Genomic DNA, 8,427 nt, shown 5'->3' with positions numbered 1-8,427 from the left:
AATATCTATTTGTCTCTCATTAATTACAAATTAAAATTCATTTTTTTAAAAAATAATATATTTTGTTTAAGATTATTTGTTTGGATTTGGATTTATTTTAGAGGGGAAAATAGACAAGTTTTAATATTGTGCTTGACAAGATAGTACATTGCTCCTACGTATGTCTGAGTGCAACAAGAATTTAAAGCTACGTAGATCTTTAATAGAAAATGTTTGCATGTAGCTTGATTTTAAAATATTCAATATTGATTGAGGAACAATATATTGAGTGCAAAATGTTGACTGTGATGAATTTGTATGAATGTTTGTTGGTTTGCTTTAAAAGTGATTTTTAAAACTACCAAGTTGTAAACTTAAGAATTAAAACAATGTTTACAGCAAACATTATTTGAAGTCTACACAAATTTAATAAATTTGTTTGAAACTCTTTTTTTAGTCAAATAGTCTAGTGGCTAGAGCTTACACAATTTAATTTAATTGTGGAGAAGTGGGGTGTCCGGGGTTCGAACCTTGGTCCCCGCATATAATATGCAATATTCCTACCAACTGAGCTAAGTTCACGGGGATTGTTTGAAACTCTTAATAAAGTCACAATCTAACATAAACTATTTAGTTATATCTAGTTAAACCGTTTAATGTGATTTTATTTTGATTACCTTATTTTAAAGGAGGCCTTAGAATGACCAAATTGCCATAATTTGTATCCTAAAAACTCAAATATTTAAAATATGTTACAAGCTTTCTGTCGAAAATAAAATAAAATATGATACAAGCTTTAAAGATAGGGTTTGGAGCAGATCATTGCAAAGGCTTGGGGACGTATGTTGTACCGACAGAGAAGGAGAGGGGTGTTACCCAATATGGTTTATGACTATATATTTATGACTATTTTTTATGATTTGGGTATCCATTTATGCATGTATAATATTATGATTATGATGTGTTATGTTTTGATTATATTTTAAGTATGAGTCAGATATTTTATACATTTTTTTGACAAAAGATATTTTATACATTTTGTTTATATAATCAAAATCTGTTAAAATATTGACCGCCAATATTGAATTATATAATTCAAATTAGGGGTGTTCAAAACCGAACCAATCCAATAGAAAAACCGCAAATCAAACCAATCCAAACCAAAATTGCAAAAAACCGCACTTGGTTCGGATAATTTTGCATGACTTTTGCACCGAACCGCGCAGTTTGGTTTGGTTTGCGGTTTACATCTCAAGAACCGAACCAAACCAAACCGCAAGAATAATGAATATCACTTAAACATGTACTAGCCCAATGACATAGCTCAAAAATAATCTCTTTTGATTCTACTTTTCCATTGTTGCACCATCGGGTTCGATTCTAATTCCTTTCCATCTCTTTCAATTCGTTTCTAGTGATGAATTTATTTCCTTTACTTCCCAATAATTTGTTTCATGCTCATGTTTATTCTTAATTTTACATATTTTGATATAAGTTTTACCTAATGTTTTATCATATAAACAACAAAATAAAATGTCCTATGTTTATTTTGTAACAAGTTGACAATATTAGAGTTAATGTAATATTTTTTATCTCGCGATAAACCACACAAACCGAACCAATCCAAACCGCATTGGTTTGGTTTGGATGACTTTTAAAAATCAACCGAACCAAACCAAACCGCATGCTTTTATCTCGCGGTTTGGATGACTTTTATACTCAAAACCGAACCAAACCGCACCGCAAACACCCCTAATTCAAACATGGATAAAATGAGGAACTCTGAGGAGGCGCGAGAAGCTTGAAGGGTCGAAAAGAAATCCTCTTTATTTCATGGCTCAATCCACGCTAAAATTCAGGTCCAGTGGTGAGAATAATGACTTAAAGAAAAATATAGTACTAAAAACTTCTTGGCTTGGTTATAATTCTTTTCATTTCATTGTTAAAAAATCTAAGGGATGAAATAGTAGTGTAACAAAGATAGATGATAGGATGTCGGAAGTGTCATATGGGATCCTACAACAATTTATTTTTCATGATTGGTTCAAAATGATTGTCACATACGGTCACATGGATCACCAAGATATTCATTTTGGGGAAAAAAATGTGGGTAAAATTAGAAAAATATCCCTTTTTATAATGACTTAAATGTAGTCGATTCACTTTCTTAATATGTGTGCATTTTTTTCAGAATTTTTTGGTTAGATTTTCGTAATTAAAACTTACAGGAACCTTTTTCTTATTTAGGCTTTTAACATATCTTATTTACTAGAGCTTGTTGTAACGCCCTCCTTTTATTTAATTATTTTTATTAAGTTAGAATCTATTTATGTGATTTATTTTAAATATGTGAGGTGCTAGTATTTTATTAAGTGACATTATTCTATTATTTATTAGAATATGAGAATTATTAGTGTAAGTAGAATTGGGGGTTAGAATAGAAAGAAGAATAAGTTATTGGGTCTAAATAGATTTAGGAAGAGTGAGTAGTATTATAAATAAGGAAGCTTAGGTTAGAAAGAGTTTTTACGTTAAACCGCTTGCTTTTTGGAAAAAGAGGAGAAAGAGGAGAACTCGAGAGAGAGAGAACCATAGGAACGAAGAATGCCGCTTTTGATTTCGGAAAAACAATCTAAGGTAAGGGTGAGACTATCTTTCACTAATATTAAGTTTGTAAATCATTAGATTGCATACGACATGTTTAGGGATTAGTTTGTGAGATTTCGAGAATTAGGGTTTGAGTGAGAATTGATGATTAGGTGGTAAATAAATAAAAAAAACGTTGAATTGATGTATGGGGGGAAGTCTCTATTTACCATAAGGGTTGTATGAACATATGGGTAATGAAGAGTTTTGTTTTTTTTTATTGTTTTTATGATCTTTGAAATAATTTATATTAAATTTATGCTTTAAATTGCTGTCGTGAGTTTTGGTATAGTATTGTCTCTGAAATCATTATATTTATGTTCTAATTCCATAGTTGATTTAAGGTTATGTTCTGTTTGATTTTCCATCCTTTAAATTGAATAAAAAACCATATAGAACTAAAGGTATAGATGTGTTTAAGGTGTTAGTGTATACCCGTCGATATTGTACTTGCGTTTACCACAAACTTTCCAAATTATATTGTGATGGCAGGCTGTGAAACCACATAGCATCACCGACAATTTTAAACTAGTTGAATTTGTCAAGTATAGACCACACCGTGGTGGTTGACCTGTAGAGGAAATTTTTGTAACAATTGAACTTCTTAAAGAAACCTATCACCATCCACGGTTTCAATGTATATCACAAACATTGATTGATATTGGCAATTATCACCCTTGACTATTCTAACAATGATAGAATCAGTTTAGAAATATACATAGAATTAAGAAAATAGCTAGGTCAATTATGTAGGGATACCTGACACCAATTGGGGACTAAAGCTTTGAAGCAAAATCAAATGCTAATTTGGGGTTCTTTTAATATAGTATTCTGTTTGGACTAGTCCGTTCAACTTTTCATTGATCATTTTTAAAATACAGTGGTAGTATTTCACTTTCTAAGCTATGTACCCTTTTGCTTGCGTGACTTTGACAAGAGTACGAACTCTAGGTGTTTTGTGTTCTAGCCGTAGTGTAATTGAGGGATTTAATAATAAGGTAATTTTAAGGATGTATGTGTTGTGCATAAAGTTTTAGATAAATTATCTGATTATGTGTAAATGAATTATTTGATTGAGTGCAATTTATGAATTATGCAATGATTGTAAAAATGATGTGATAATTGAAGATGATTATATAGTGAAGTTATTAAATGATGATGTGTTATATAAGAGTTGTTATATGTTGCACTTGTTGCATGTTGCCGTTGTTGACCATTAATGTCATAAAGTTGTAAGCGTCGGTCTAAGTTGTGAAGTCGTAAGAAGTCGTCCAAATTATTGGAGTCATATAAGTTGTTTAAGAAGTTCAAGTTGTAAGATGTTGAGTCCATTGCATACTCATTCAAGTTGAGGGCTTGATGCCCTGGAGCTTTGCTCAATTACGTTGGGGGCTTGATGCCCTGGAGCTTTTGCTCAACAGAGATGAGGGCTCATGCCCACGGAGCTTTTGCTCAACCACGACGATGGAGCTTTTGCTCAACCACGACGATGATGGCTTATGCCCTAGGAGTATATTTATGCTCAACCACGATGATGAGGGCTTATGCCCTAAAATGGTACCACATGCATTTGCATTTTCATGATGATCAAAGATGGTTTAAGACGTTAAGAGTTGCATAGTCGAGTCTAGATGCATTATCAAGTCAAGTTGTTAAGATGTCAAGTTGTCGAGATGTTAAGATGTCAAGTTGATGAGCTATTAATGAAGTGCTTTATGAATGATTATGATGCTTAAGATGATGAATGATTATGATGTGTGTGATGATTGATTATGAAGTTGCTTATGATGATTGATTATGAAAGTTGTTTATGATAAGATGCTATGTGATTTATGATATGATGCTATGTGATTTATGATAAGATGCTACATGTTTACTAATGATGATATGTGATGATGTATGTGATATTATTGATAATATAAGATGAAGTTTATGACTAACGTAGGAAGATTAATGATACCGGTTAATGAAGTTTATGATGTTAAATGTAATTAATGAGTTACCTACTTAATATTATTGTTTGAGAAATCTCACCCCTTTGCTTGAAAATGTTGTTCTTCGTATGGGTAACTTGCGGGTAACCAAGATTAGTTGCGGTCGTGAGTGAACTCTCTCACAAGTGCGTGTCTTAGGTGCTCTCGATACGTAACGGGATGGGAATTTTGTCATTGTTTTCTATTCCTTACGTATTGTTTAATGAGATTTATAATGAAGTTGTTGAATTGAACTAGTCATTATGTTTTAGACTATTTATGAGACTTTTATGATGAGACCACAGTGCCAAAGACTATTTTTAGAAGTTGAACTAAATCCGCCGCAAGTTTGAATATTTATGTTGAATATTTTTGAAGGATAAATTATTATTTATTCCATTTATGATTTTAAGAAAAGAATGTGACATTTCGTTTTATGTTGAAAAACTCGATTTATTTATGAAATTTTTACGTTGGGAAAACGGGGTGTTACACTTGTCGAGTCAAGCTAACCCTAACCCTAAAATTAACCTAGCATTTTCCCTCCCATTTCTAACGCATTAATTCCAGGTTTGACCTCCTCACCCTTAATACACGCCATAAATACATTTAAATTCGAGTTGTTTGGCAATTCATTTCATTTAAACCCTTAATGCACGCCATAAATTCATTTAAATTCGGTGTTGTTTGGCAATTCATTTCATTTAAGGACACGAGTTGTTTGGAAAATAAAATAATATGGTTGCAACATTTCAATAATAGAACACGGTTGGAACATAAGATAATATGGTTGCGAATTTTCAATAATATAGTTTCAAAAAAATAAACACGGTTCAAATAAAAGAAATGCATTAAATAATTTTTTTAAAAAAATCTAAACGATATTGCAAATTAAAATAATGTGGTTCAAGTCAAATTATCTTTGTTTCTAAAGCTTGTCCGGTCAAGCAATCCCTAACTCTAATTTTTACCTACCTTTTTCCCTCTCATTTCAACGCAATAAATTCGTAGATTTGACCTTCTCACCCCATTGTCATGCAATAAACGAATTCATTTCAAATTCAATTGTTTGAATTTCTCATTTAAATGTCCTTAAAGCATTTCGAATTCTCACATTTGACCTTCTCACTCCTTTGCCATTCATTAAATGCACTTTTACCATTCATATCAAATCTGAAAATTCTCTACTCATTTAAGTGTAATTGTTTGACATTCTTCTTTAAGATCAATCTTTTAAATACTCTTTTACCACACAATAAATTCTAACATTTGACCTTCTAACCCTTTGTCATGCAATGAATGTCATTCATATGCTCACGTTTATCTCTTATTATTAAAGCTTAACCCCCTCGAAGAAATCATCTTCACCCCTCACGGGCCAGCATAGTCAAGGAAATGTGTTTTTTTTTTTGAGGTATTTTAGATACACCATATTTTCTTTGAGTCAATCCATGTTTTAGAAATTTCTAATTGGGGTTTTTCAAGTTGTAGATAAAATCAAATTTTAATTGTATTACACGAGATTCGGATGTGCTTAGTTCTATGTATTTTTCTTATATGTTTTTAAGTTGTTTCGTTTTTAATCTCATACTTACCAATGATGTATTTTTTTTATGTTTTCGGTAACGTGTAAGATGTTTCCTTATTGTAACGTCCTGGATTTTTAATCCAAAACATTACTTATATTTCTTTCTTTTACAAAAATAGTTAAACTAATTTAAATTACAATTCATAAAAACCCAAATTTGTTTCCCCGCGTACACGCCTCAAGCAAAACATCATGCACACATCATATCTCCTTTGGTACCTAAAATGTTGGTTGTAAGGGTTAGTCTTCAACACCCATGAAATAAAATCAACAATAAATTATAACATCAAATAAGAATATACAACCATCATCAAGGAATTGTGCTAAAATCATTTCTTTTTAGTTTAAAATATTCATCATTCAAAAATATAACAAGAACAAACACAAGACTCAAGACTCAATGTTGATGCAGATGCATGAAATGCAAATAGACAATGATCCGGATATCGCCCCAATTGGCATAACGAGTTTTAATCGCCCCATTTGAAATATAATAAAGAATCGCCCCATTTGGCATATAATAATAATCGCCCCATTTGGCACTTAAAATCCATTGAAATAATAATAATCGCCCCATTTGGCACTTAAAAATCCATTGAATCGCCCTATTTGGCACTTGATAAAATAATATAATAATCGCCCTTCTTGGCACTTAATATTCCATTGAATCGCCCCATTTGACACTTGATAATCACCCTTTTTGGCACTTAATATTCCATTGAATCGCCCCATTTGGCGCTTAAGAATCCATCAAATGCAATGATATGCATGCTATGCACTCTTTCTTTATTTTTATTTTTTTGACACTTAAACCACATAAAATAATAAACTTGCACACAGCCTCTAACTCACATACACCACAGAGAATCATTTTAACTCAACAACATTTTTCATTTCACAAATAAGCAATCATCAATATTTACACATTCATCAAAACACATACTTTAACAAAATTGCAACTCATCAATTCTTATAATTATCAACTACAAGAAAATTAATAAAAACATAATAAATCTTTTCACTCAACCATCGAATCAAGAAGCATATCAAATTCAACATCATAACCTATCATTTTCATTTAGATCATGGTCAAGACTAGAGCCCTTACCTTAGACTTTTTGTGGACAACTCTACAGCCTCACGAAGTACTTGCTGGTGAAAGAGTTCAAAGCTTGACGTCACACAAAAAGAAATAGAAGAAGGCGAATGGACTTCAAAAATATTTTATGAATGATAGTAATAGGATAGGCATGAGTGTAACTAATGGCTAGAGGTTGTATGTTCATAGATGTAAGAAAATTGAGAGAGTGGTGCGTGACATGTTTTCCGTTCAATTATCTATCAAGAGGGTTGGGGTTAGTTTCTAATTGCTTGTATAATTAAGGAGAAAAGTGAGAGGGTTTGGGTTAGATAATAGAACCATAAGAACCAAAAGGAGAAAAACGTGAGGTAAACCATGTATCAACATAATTAGGAAGAAGAGGCATTAGGCATGCACTTAATATGAGAGCAACAACAACTTGGCCATACAGTGCATATCATGGAGAATGCGTGAGACTGACAGAGAACACGGTTATGAGAGGTAGACAGGAAACTAAGATGATTTGCAATATGAATTACAATAGACTAAAATATCTAATTAAGAGAATAATACTCCACTCAATCAACACAAAACGTGGGTTATAGAGAAAACTGTAAATCCCACTAACCATTCCTAAATATTAGGAGTTATGTATTGGATTAGGATTCTATGGGATTTTAAAAGACTTCTTAATTATGAAAAAATCTTGTGTATCCAATCAAGACTTTTTGCAACTTAAAAAAAGTCTTGTGGTATTCAATCAAGACTCTTTGTCATTTTAAAAAAGTCTTGAGGTATTCAATCAAGACTTTTCATCACTTAAAAAAAGTCTCATGGTATTCAAAATCATTCAAATTTCGAAGGATTGTTTAATAAATTGGATTTTGATGGATTTTGTGGGATTTTGTAGTGTAATTTTAACAAGAAAAAGTCTTTCATAAAAAGATGAGATTTCTTGGGATTGTTTTTCATTTAAAAGTTACTATCTCTTTCTTCTCCCTTCTCTCGTCTCTCCCCTCCCCCTCTCTCCTTTCTCTCTTCGTCTCTCTATCTCTCCATTCTCTCTCTCTCTCTCCTCTCTTCTCTCTCTCTCTCTCTCTCTCTCTCTCTCTCTCTCTCACCTCTCTTAGAAAAACTCAAACGACTTCTCTAATTTCAAA

This window comes from Medicago sativa, chromosome 8, assembly GCF_051527215.1.
Source record: "Medicago sativa cultivar Bolivia chromosome 8, Bolivia_mono, whole genome shotgun sequence".
NCBI lineage: Eukaryota > Viridiplantae > Streptophyta > Magnoliopsida > Fabales > Fabaceae > Medicago > Medicago sativa.
This window is presented reverse-complemented; position numbering follows the sequence as displayed.